This window comes from Octodon degus, unplaced genomic scaffold, assembly GCF_000260255.1.
Source record: "Octodon degus isolate 3935 unplaced genomic scaffold, OctDeg1.0 scaffold00188, whole genome shotgun sequence".
Lineage (NCBI taxonomy): Eukaryota > Metazoa > Chordata > Mammalia > Rodentia > Octodontidae > Octodon > Octodon degus.
The window spans coordinates 2,165,069-2,176,727 of record NW_004524764.1 but is presented as its reverse complement, the minus strand read 5'-3'; the positions used below and the strand labels follow the sequence as shown (position 1 = coordinate 2,176,727).

General features: G+C 36.6%; 1 non-coding gene across 1 annotated transcript; it reads left to right on the top strand.

The window, feature by feature from the left end:
* Positions 1–10,382: 10,382 nt before the first annotated feature.
* LOC111813436 lies at positions 10,383–10,486 on the top strand. The gene has a single exon (XR_002818703.1). It is a non-coding gene; the product is annotated as a U6 spliceosomal RNA (small nuclear RNA).
* The last annotated feature ends 1,173 nt before the right edge of the window (positions 10,487–11,659 follow it).

The following is an 11,659-nucleotide window of genomic DNA, read 5'->3' as shown; positions in this document are numbered from 1 at the left end:
TTGTATAGAGAGATTCTATTGTAGAAAGAGCCTGAGACAGGAGGATCACCATGAATTCCAGTTCCAGGTTCCTAGTGAGATCAAGAAAAGCCTGGACTACATAGTAAGGCCCTGTATATAAATAAATAAATAAATAAATAAATAAATAAATAATATTTAAAATATTAAGCAGAAATAAATTTAAAAATAAGAGTACCACAGAATGACTATAGAAACTGTTAGAAAAATGATTTTTTTTCCAAATTCCATTCATTGTCCTGGTATTCAGGACCAAAAAATTAAAATTAGGATACAGCAATCATGAAGCAGGTTGAGTTCAAGCCAGGTTATATTGGATCTTTAGTGATTAAAAGGCCTGCTTCCCCTGTGCAAATATGGAGGACAGCAGAAGTGGCTTCTTGGAATTTGGGTGAGAACAATAAAAAAAAAAAAATTCCTGAAAGAATTTGAAGACATTATGTGCATCACTTGAATTTGCAGTGCAATTTCATACTCACCAACTAGTTTTTTAAAGAAAAAAAAAGCCATAGTGAAGTGTAGTTTAAGATGCTATCCTGGAATAAGACTTTTGAATGTTGAAGACAACGGTGTTTGGCTTTGTTCTTCACCCAGTATAACCTTTAAGCTCTTGTAGAATATGAGTACAAACAAACATAATTACACAAGGTGGTGCTATTCCAAGTTCTAGAAGCAAACAAGCCATCAGTCCCGCTGACAGTCGCTGGGCCTCTTGCTTCCTGCAGGTGGCTGCGCTCAGCAGGGCAGGCAGAAACATGAGTAAGAGAGAGACTAAGCCAGGGTCTCCCGCATTTCATCCAAAACTCATGGTAGGGAGAGGGCAAAACCAATCAGAAAAATGACACATAGGACAGTATGGTGGCAGGGGGACAAAAGAGAAAGAAGAAAGAACTGCTAACCTTACTACTTCCTCCATGGATTAAAGGTGATAAATGAGTGAGGGGGGATTTAAAGCATCACCATTACTTTATGTTTTTTCCACCTGCAGCGTTAGCTTCCTACCTTGTGTCTTCTTCAAAAGACAATTCATAGTCGGGACTTGTTTGAGCCCTGTCTATGGGACTCACTATCTTGAGATTGCTTAATTGCTTCACAGAGAGGTACACTTAAATATCTGTCTCTTTACATCTTCTCTTATTTGGTTGACCACCATTCATGTTTCATTTTAATGTTTATTTATTTATTTATTTGGTACTATTATGGGCAGCCAAGTTAGATAGAAATATTATAGGCAGTTAGATAGGGCCAGACCGTCCTCAAGAAGACAAGATGAAAAACAAGATAACTTTACAACTTAGAAGAGACAAACACTCCTGTATGACCATACCTCAAGACAAAAGAGGAAACAAACACAGCTACATACTTCCTAGGGTGGGGCATCAGGGATTGATAGTCTAAAGAGTTATCAATCACCTTGAAAGAGCCCAAATGTGTCACTAGCCCAACCCCTAACAGGAAGAGACCCTGTCCCATATTCTCGCCTGCTTGCTACATGACTCTGACTCACTTCCCCATTTGGTCCTGGGCATAATCAACTTTACCTGAGCAATTGTGCTTGTAATCCCATTGGTTGACCATAGCTTTGTTTCACCCCACATCCACCTAAGTGAGTCCCCATATTCTCCACCTTACCCCCGCATGGTTTTGTCCTATAAAAATAACCTGAAAGAGACAGCTTCCAGGGAAAACTACTCAAGCTCCCCTTCTGTCCTCTCTGAGACAGAAGCTTTCTTTCCCAATAAATATTCCATTTTCAGCCTCCATTTGTTCCTAAAATTTATTCTTTGACTTTAGAGAACATGAACTTGCCCCAAGTACCTTTCAGATTGAGAGATCATTTTCCCCCTATATCAGTACCAGGTCTCACTAAGCAGTTCAGACTCATAGTGACCCTCCTGTCTCAACCTCCCTAGTGCTGCAATTACAGGCCTGTGCCACCAGGTCTAGTTTTGGTAGCTGGTGTAGCATACAGGGGGTTTTAGAGCTGCCACAGCAAGTCCTAAGGGATTGAACTTGGGTCCTTGCACTTACCAGGCAGGCTCTTACACCACCAAAATTTCCCAGTCCATTCATGTTTAAATAATTTACACAGTCAAGATTGCATAAAAAATTCATTATAAGGATACTGCTGTGTGTATGTAATATTGCTTTTACTAAAAATAATTCAACTGATAGAGATATATGTATGATAAATTATGCTTCTCGTTGTATAGAGAGATTCCATTATACAAAGAAAGCTATTTACATGTAATATTGTTTTTATTAGGGATGATTCAATTGATAGGAATTTATGATAATTTAAATTGAGCATTCTGTTTTATGACACTTATTGCTTTTAAATTTTAATGTAACATACAATAACCCAATTGGATAGGTGCTTGCTAAGAATGATATAAATTCTTCTGAGTGAATATATTACCCAAAGGTCAAACCACTACTGCTAAATGCTGAATATTCCACTGCCCAGCTACATGAGAGCATGAAGTATTAATTCACATAAGCAATAAAAGCAACTTCCCTGAACCCCTGTCTAACAGGTCTAATATATTAACCATTCCTTGAAGCAGACTAGGTTTAAGGATATGTACTTTTGAAACACTTCTATGTGACATTTAGTGTTTAAAAGAAAAACATGATTGTCAGCACATAGAAAAGTCATTATTCTAATTAGAAAAATAGTGGAGTCCAAGATTTGTTTCACAAATCAATATTTAATTAGTAATGTGTCAAACTTCAGATGTACATATAGCTGGCTAAAATGAAATATCTGTTTTTCATTTCTGTATCTGTGAAGAATATGTCACAAAAAAAACAAACATGAAATTACATACTCAGATGGAGCTGGACGACAGCCAGCCACTTTCTTACTGTGACCTCAGTAGGGGAATCCTGTCATTAGGTTTCTCAGAAAGGCGTGGTAGCTTTTATCATTTGTATAATTGACTTATATGCATAATTAAAAGGACTTAACAGGGATGAAATCAAACTACACTTTTTGTGACTCTTTAGAGTTCATGATTTTCTTAAATAAGAATAAACATTCATGAGGAATTCTAGTTTGGTGTTGTTTATGTGCTTTCACACATTTATAGGATTGCTGTGGATAATGAAACTGTTACTTTTCTTTCTCTTTAAAAGTAAACAGAAAAAAAAAGAAAGAAAAGTAATCAGCATTAAGGTTAGATGAAGCTCCCAGCATGGAGTAAGTTAGATGTAAAAAGTGAAAACTGGCAGGGGAGATGGCTCAGTGGAATAAGTGCTTCCCTGGCAAGTGCAAGGGCCTGAGTTCACCCCTAATTCAAAAAAAAAAAAAAAAAAAAGTGAAAACTTACAATGAGAAAAGAAATAATCTCAGATTTTGAACTACATGAAGAAACTGTCATCATTACTATCCCATTGCTGAGACATACACCATATACCCACTATTTAAAGGAGGAAACACTGATTCTATTTTCATGATTTATTCAGGTGTCAGTCCACAGCAGGAGTGCTTCTAGGCAGGGTAGTATGCAAATGAGTGCAGGTGAAGGAGAAACAGCTCTGGGCAAGGCAGCAGAAAGTAAGGGGAAGGACCAGAGAGAGGCAGGGAGAGGGAGAGACAGCGTGAGCTAGAGGGAGGGGGAGAAATCGAGGGAGGGAGGAAGAGGAAAGAGGGAGAAGGAGTGAAGTGGATAAAGGGATGGAGGGAGGGAGAGGGAGTGAGGAGGGTAGGAAGGAGGGAGACAGAAGGAGGGGGAGGAAGCAGGAGTGAGAGAGGGAGTGAAGGAGGGAGGGAAAGAGGGGGAGAGAGGAAGTGAGGGAAGGGAAGAGATGGAGGGAAGAAAAGGGAGGGAGGAAAAAGAAGGGAGAGAGAGAGAGAGAGAGAGAGAGAGAGAGAGAGAGAGAGAGAGAGAGAGAGAGAGAGACAGAGAGGGAGGGAAGGGAAGGAGGGTTGGAAGGAGGGAGGGGAAGGTGGAAGGATGATAGGGAGGGAGATAGATTCCAGGATCTGTCTCCATCCTCTCACCTCCAAAATCACATTTAGCTATTCTTTCATTAGTGCACATGTGTTCATTAGTGCTCATGTGTTCTTAGAGCCTCCCTAAAGCTCCTCCCATGAGCACCTGAGGCTTTAGGGAACAACCTCAGGGTGTAGCCTGTAGTAGAACAGATAATTTTATAGATATTTTGATGCTCTTATTGTTAATTTTCTCTTTCAGAAATATCAGATAGATAGATAGATAGATAGATAGATAGATAGATAGACAGATTATTCCATTTTATTTTACTTAAATGCATCAACTAAGAGGCCCAGGATACAGCTCAGTTGCACAGCACCTGCCTGGCAAGCACAAGGTCCTGAGTTCAATACCTGGCATCAAAACACATATGCATACATACATACATACATACATACATATGCACATACATGCATTAATTAAAATATAAGCTAATTAAAATTACTCAGTGTATGTTTATCAATTACTACTACTATGCTGGTTTATGTGATAGCTTCTACTTGCATGTAACCTGTTCTACAAATTCTGATACGTCAGGAAAGTCAAAGCCAAGACAAGTAAGTCTGACAGAGGAGATCCCCGGGATCAGAAGTGAGCCTCTCTCATCACTATGTTGTGTGAACTTCCTCATCCTTTAAAAGCATCCTTTATCTACCCTCCTTCATGCCTCAAACACATAAAGTAGTAGCTTTTCTTTCAAAACATCTTTGCTGTTATTACATGTTTTTGTTTATTTATGTAGTGTAGAAGAAACAAAGATGGGGAGAAAGCAGACAGGCATATCCTAATTATATAAAATGCTTGTGCTTAAGAAGACTGCAAGTTGTGGTTCAAAGCAAGAGTTGTTCAAGGGCATTCATTTCAGCAACCCTAGGGAAATCAGGGCTCCTTTCTGCCAGACCCATCACACTGAAAATTCCTTCAGGATACTTGCTGTAAGTCCATAAATTTGCTTAGTTGTTAAAGTAAAGGGCAGAAACCTAATCTTAAGATTAAACAAAAGATAGGGAGAATTCAAAGAATGTTTAGATCAGCTTTCTTAACATTTGTTTTTTAAACTGAGCTCATATATTTCACTTATAAAATAGATCATTTTTCTTCTGGGGGATGATGGGCCATTCTTTTTTCCCCTAACATAAGACCAGAAAAAAAAAAAAAAAAACTTCTCATAGACTTACAAATTGCTTAAGTTTCCAAACTCATAAGAGAGAAAATTAATGTTTCTAATTAAAGAAAATAATGTTTTTCATTTCTATGAACATATGAACTTCACTCACATGTATTTTTCTGTCCTGAACACAACCCTCTGAGCTGCTTGTGGATTAGTCCTGAAAATTATATGAACATTGTGGGGTAACAAGATTTACAACAATACCTGTAAAGTAAGAAGTACTTGATACACATTTGCATTTTATATTGTCATACTTTTTTATTTTCATGAAGCTTGGATAAATAGAAAAAATATGGTATAGGAACAGAAAGATGCAATTGATACCTTTCCACCCATTAGAAACCTGACAAAAAGATTTTTTGAAAGCATAATCAATTGACTTATTCATAGCTTTATCTTACATGGCAGCTTTCAAAGAAAACTTTATTTTTATGTTAAAATTTGATCGTGAGTGAGCAGCTTCGTAGAAATATGATTATGCAAAACTGATCTGATCCAATGTGATGGGCTAAATGGGGGAAGCTACTGAATGTTGTCCAGATTTTGTTTAACTTTATTCATATATGTTTATAGCATACAATGATCACATTCATTGTACACTACAGGGAATTATTATATACATTTTATACTGTAAGGAATTGGTGCATGTTATATATTTCATTTATTTTTCCCTTTTCCTGTGCTCCTTTATTAGCATTAGATTCATCCACTCATATGTAAAACCTTATAAAATTAATTACATATAGAAATACAAAATCAAGCTAATAGTAAAAAGAATCAAAACAGAAAAGGCTACAGTAATAAGTCAAGCTTCTTTTTTAGATACATTATCTGTGTTGCACTACAATTTTTTTTTATTTCTATGTTCCTATTATCTATCTTTTATTTTATACATCATACATAACTTTCATGTAAGAGAAACTATGTAATCTTTAAGCTCATGTATCTGAATTATTTCACCTGAATTTATGGCCTCAAGGTACATCTTTTTTCTACAAATGACTCACAGGTCTCTCCCTCCCTATAGCAGAGCTGTGTCCATTGTACATAAATACCACACTAACTTCTCACATTCATCTGCTGATAGGTACATAGCTGTTTCCAAGGTTTAGTTATTACGAGTTGGGTTACTGTCAACAAGGGCATTCATACATCACTGTGTCTATTTTGTTTCCTTAGAGTATGTGTACAGCTTATAAAACTATCTTCTGGTATTTCTTCACTGTGATATAAAGTTAGTTAAAACTCTGAAAAGAAAACTGAACTTCTCTGTCAGTCCACCAGGATTTCTAATGCTGCTGATGTCTTGCCTGGGAGAAATGACATTAGGCTTATCTATACATATGATGAAACTATCATAGAGTACAAAATATTTCATAATACAAGTACGGTGGTATTTTACAACTAGAAGAAGCCAGGGATAGAGCTCAGCAGCACAAAACCTGCCTGGTAAGTGTGATACCCTGAGTTTGATTCCTGATATAAAAAAGTATTTAAACAAGAAGACAAGTTCATATCATTTCTTCCAAATATTTTCACAAAGTTACAGTTTTAATACAGGACCATTCATTTTCTAGGAAAATAAGGAGTAAGTTGATTCTATTTTCAGTCATCTCATTCTAAATATTATTAAATCCTTAAAATTAATTTTCACATAATTCCAGATTTCTTGACCTGATCCACAGGGAAAATTGCTATGTAATTCTTTTCTCGGTGTATTTCTGTGAGCGTACAATGTTAGACAGTATTTTAAATCAGCATCTATTTACTCTTCTAGTACTACATTGTATAGTAAAAATAAGTTTGAGAAATACCATGCTTTCCTTTAGATTTTTCATCTGAAATCTTAAACTTGATTCTATACGGTGTATGTGTTTATATTTTAAATTCATTCAAGAAAACATCCATTAGGAGATAAAAGCTTTTAAATTGCTCCTTCAAACTTACTATTCCCAGGATGAAGTGAATGAGATGAAGGGAGGATATATATATATAAGACTGTCATTTTCTCTTTTTCTTTTTCTATGTGGTACTGCGGACTGAACTCAGGACCTTGTGCTCGCCTGACCCCAGACAGAATATATGTTACTTTATTCTCATTGGTTATTTCTCTCATTGCTTGGATAAAATACCTGAACCTAGAATTAGGGAAGGAAACATTTATTTAGCTCAAGTTTGTGACAGTTTCAGCTAGCTCCAATGCAGAGTGGCGCATGGCAGAGGGCAGAAGTTCATGGCTGCGGAAAAGTGCAAAACAGCAAGAACCAAAGGGACAAACAGCTCCAGAGAAATGTCTCTCCCTTCCTTATATTTCATTCAGGCTATGTGCTGCAGGGCCAGTGTAGCACTCACACCCACAGTCCCAGCATTGGATCTTGAATTAATCAGAAACTCTAGAGGATCTTGCAAGACTGCCTGAAGCTTTGGGTGGACAACTAGAAACAAGTGTGTGTGTGTGTGTGTGTGTGTGTGTGTGTGTGTGTGTGTGTGTAATATTAGTTAGTAGTCATGGAAGAAGAAACCAATCAAGACTGTGTGCTCATATTTCAATCACTTTCCTGGCAATTAAACTACGAAGCGAATGCATTCTGGTACGCAGGGAACAAAGATGGAGGCCCTACTAGTAGGGCAAAAAAAGGGCAAGGAAGAGGAGAGGACACTGGCAAAGCAAAGCCAGAAGAGCAGGGGGATCAGCTTTTATGGAAAGGATTTATTTTGGTGCAATGAAGATAATTATTATTAGGCAAAATATTTTTTTAAGGTGAGACAAATGAACACCCAAAACCAGATATATTAAAAATTCACCTGCAGACTTATAGGGTGAAATCTTAAGTAATGCATTTATAAACAGAAGATGAACTCTCAAGGTAGTGGTCAGTACCATACTGAGGGATGCAGGCCGTGTTCCAGGTCTGTTTTGCTTTGTTCTGTTTTGTCCTTGACACTTGTCTTTTTGGTTTTCCAAGTAGATAACGCATATTGCATGGCCTTAAAGTGGTTATTATACATGTGTGTAATATCAATGTTATATTTACTCCCCAGGCTTTTCATATTGTAGATATAATTTAGTACTTCTTGGGGCTCCCCCTGGTAACTTACAGATACAAGCTGATCATATAGTTATGCTAAGGATAATTGCTTGAGAGCAGTTAGTTTATTTTAATGCATAACAGAAAATTAAACGCACTTTTTCAACTGTTAGCATACTTTTGTGACCTGTGTCCAGGAAGTGTGTTCATCTTGGGGAAACTGATAAGTATATATTTCACAACTAAAGCCTTTGAACGCCTTCTAGTCCCAGATTTTTTTCCCCATCTTTTCAAAGAACTAACTACTTGATGCATTGTTTGTACTTTTTAGCATCAATTTCATTAATTTTTGTTCTTTTCTTTATAACTTCCTTTGTTCTATTAGTTTGCAATTGATATCATTCTTCTTTTGCTAGTATCTGGACATGAATCATCACATTATATATTTGAGGTCACTCTATTATTTTATGTGTACATTTACAATTTCAACCTTCCCCTTGAGAACTTTGTGTCCCATAGATTTTGATATGATGTGCTTTTATTGTCACTGGACTCTATGAACTGTTTTATCTCTTCTCTGATTTCTGGGATTTATTGATTATGCATTAAAATATTAATACATCTCCATGTGTTTGTAAATCTCTGTGCTTTTTTTGCTATTGATTTTTAACTTCACTCAGTTATATTCCACTAGAATACATGAGATTAATTCAATGCTTTTGTATTTATTTAAGCGTAAAAGGTCTAGTTTATGGTTAAAAAAGGCTTATGCTGGAAAACTTTTGGTATGATGATAAGAAAAATAGTTATTTTGTTGTTTTTGGATTCAACATGGTAGGTACCTATTTGTTTTTTCAGTTGTGTAGCTTAACTCTATGTTTACTTGCTGATTTTGTCTATTTCATCTAAGTTTTATAATGAGGTTTGAAAGATCCCAAAGATTTTATGAATGTCTTTATTTTTATTAAATAAAGTTGGCTACAACCATATTCATAGATACTAGCCTTTATTATCATTATCATTTCTGTTGAGTCATTCTCTTCACTGGTACATAGCAGTAATTTTTTTGTCAGTTTTGGCTTGAAGCCAGCTATATCTGAGATTAGATAGTTGCAATCATTAATAGGAGTAAAATCATCAATAATAATAGAACAAAAGGTTGTTTATTCACACACAATATGAACCAACAATAGCTACAACTATGCCACTCTGGGCAATAGGAAAGTTGTCTGAACTATTAATAAATACAAACCAAATATTGACTTACAGTAAATATCAAGTAAAAGCAATAAGGATGACATCATTAAAAATAGAAACCAATTCAGCAAGAAAAGGAGGGAGCCAAATAAGAATTAATGGAGTTCAATTGCAATAATAATAAAAAAGAAAGAGATGGGGGAAGTTGATAAAATAAATAAAATTTGAATAAAGGAAAGAGAGGCAATACAAGGAGAAAAAGTGAGAAAAAATATCTTATTAAAGCATAACAATTAATAAAACTATATAAAAGTAATATTAAAAGAAAAATGAGACCAAATATTCTCCTACCTGTTTGGTTTGTTTCCAGGGCTGATGTTATTGAAATCTTTCTGATGTGGGGAGGATAACGAGTCACCACGTGATTCTTCTTGGTTTTGATGCTTACCCTGCCCCTCCTTTCATCCTGGTCCGCGGTATGCTCTCTGTCCTGGGGCAGTATTCACTCCAGCAGCTCTTAGTGTTTGTGTTACTTCTATATACCCCAAATCACTGTCATTTCTACCTGGTTTTATAGCCTGTGCGCTTATGTGGTGAAGCTCTACACTCATGAATTCCATGCCTATGCAATTAACTTGCATTTCTGGTCACATTGGCAGGTGGAAAAAGCAAACAGCCTTCTGAGCTCTTGAAATAGAGAGCAAGCCAGACTAGTCAGCCTACTGAGCTTAATTTTAGCACTTTGCAACCCAGCTGTTGCAGAAAACCACACACACACGCAGCCTGGTGTCCATCTGCGCAGAGGGCAGGACCACTGTGTTGCTTCCTGGAGCTCCTTGATCTTCTCCAGCACCGACTGTCCCTTGTGGCTGTCTGCCCACTGCACCCCTGGCGACTAGTAAGGTGACCACAGAAATGCTGAGATGTATTTTTCTGTAACTTTTGACTCGTTTAAAGAATAAATCTTCTGTGCTCGCTTCGGCAGCACATATACTAAAATTGGAACGATACAGAGATTAGCATGGCCCCTGCGCAAGGATGACACGCAAATTCGTGAAGCGTTCCATATTTTTTTGTGTCTGAGCAACTACTTTGAAGATAAGAATATGTAATAGAACAACTATTCTTAATTTTCTATCACTGTTTTGAAATTTTTTATTTTATTGTTATTTATTGTTTTGTTTTTGCTTTTATGGTATTCTTATTTTGAAAATAAGCTTTTTATTTTTTTAAACTATTATCATACTCTTTTAAAAATATTTTTTAAAAGTAAAAAAGATAAGGATAAATTAAGGTTTACTGAAAGCAAGCACTAATATTCAATTATTTGTCCAATCTTGCACAACTGTATCTGTTAATCTGAGCAATAAATTTCATTGTAAAAATAGGTAATACAAAAAAAAAAGAATAAATCTTCTGATTATATTGCTCCGAAATAGCGGGACAAAGAACTGAATTCCTTCTCCGACATCAGGCTGCGCTGCAGTCAATTTCAAAGTAAAATCCCACAGTATATTTCCAGCTTGCAATAAAAAGAGACTTCTCTTGAAGCTTTCACAGTTGGTTCATTGTTTTTTTTCCTGGGGCTACCAACCCTCTCTGAGATGACTTTGTGTTTGAAGAGTTTATCAGTCTGTGTTTAGCTGAAAAACAGATACAACGACTTCAAGTATATAAATATATAGAAATACAGAAGATTGTCCTACAAAGTCACCCGAAGTTGAACGTGAAAGAGGGCAGAGGTTCTGACTGCACACTGGAGACTGAGGATCTATAGTTGAAGGTCTGGAGGTCATTGCAGTGTCCTGAGTGAGTCTGTATCATGACATTGATTGGTCTGTAAAGAATGGTTGAAGAAATTGCACGGGGAGCGGAAGAGTGTGTACTGGAAGCCAGGGGATGATATCCAAGGCAAAGGTGAACACTGGAGCTCCTGTGGAGAAACATAACCCGATCTGCCCTTCTTCATTTCTCCTTTAAATCTTCCAGGCAAGGAGCAGCCAAGAGTTGCTGGGCCAATTTAGCTCACCGTCTCTTACTCAAGTAGCCACAGTCACATCACAAGAAGAGAGGACCTCTACCCAAAAAGCTGGAGTTAGCGTTGATACTGGAAAGTTATTTTCTTTTCTTTGTACTGTCTTCAGTTTCTCTGTGGTCTCTAGCTTTCCTACTGTGCCCTGTTAAGCTGTGCTTTCTTTTAAGCTCTTCTTGAAGAGCTTTACTTCTTTCAGCTCTCGCTATGATGT